This window comes from Convolutriloba macropyga, unplaced genomic scaffold (genome assembly GCF_964194025.1).
Source record: "Convolutriloba macropyga unplaced genomic scaffold, txConMacr16.3 SCAFFOLD_1401, whole genome shotgun sequence".
In the NCBI taxonomy this organism is placed as follows: Eukaryota; Metazoa; Xenacoelomorpha; order Acoela; family Convolutidae; genus Convolutriloba; species Convolutriloba macropyga.
In genome coordinates, this window is record NW_027449925.1 from 14,457 (window position 1) to 15,321 (window position 865).

Sequence of the window (865 nt, forward strand, 5' to 3'; positions counted from 1 at the left end):
ATAATGTAAGAAATGCGGTAAAAGCGGTGAATGCGGTGAAAAAAAAATAATTCACCACATTTCACCGCATTTCTTACAAAAACCACCGCGAAATTCACCGCATTTTTTACAAAAATTCACCGTATATGATTTCCAAAGTTTACTCAATCTGATTTAAATTCACAAGAAATCTTAAAGATGTAAGTGAAAGTTGGCGCAGCGGACTAAAAAGTGGAAGCCATGTAGGAGGTGATAGGTTCGAACCCGTGTGGTGACGATTCTTTTTTGAAAGAATACTGAGAACGCGGTGAAAATAAATAATTCACCGCATTCACCGCAAAAAATCTGAAATGTGCCTGAAACGTCCAATTGGATTTTCGTTTTTGCCCCCTGCTGGACAACCACATCAGTTCCCTATGATCTACTCCACTTTCATTGATATTGTCTTTTGATATTTAGTCTTTTAAAAATGGCCGAAGGAGGTCCCTTTGACACGAAAGAGCCATCTGCGGCTACAGCTTTTCCATTCTGGCGGAGACTGATAGGTCTGATTGTTGGAATTTTGGTCAACTTTGGCATTGGGGTCAACTTGACATTCTGGACCCCGTTTGTGCCCAACATGCACCTGGACAGAGGAGTGTCGGAGACTGCCACTGGGGTCATATCTTGTGGATATGGTAAGACTGCATTTGATTACCTATAACCGGTGTTTCACACTTAAGAATGAAAAGGTAAATTTATCTCTATAATTTTTCCCAAAACTAACAAAATTCCAAAAGATTTGCTGGTTCGTCTACGTTGAGAGTGTACTGTTTTGTCCCCGAACTGTTTGCTCTCGAATGCTAAGAAATTTCACTCCAATTGATGATCAATGTAATACCAGCAA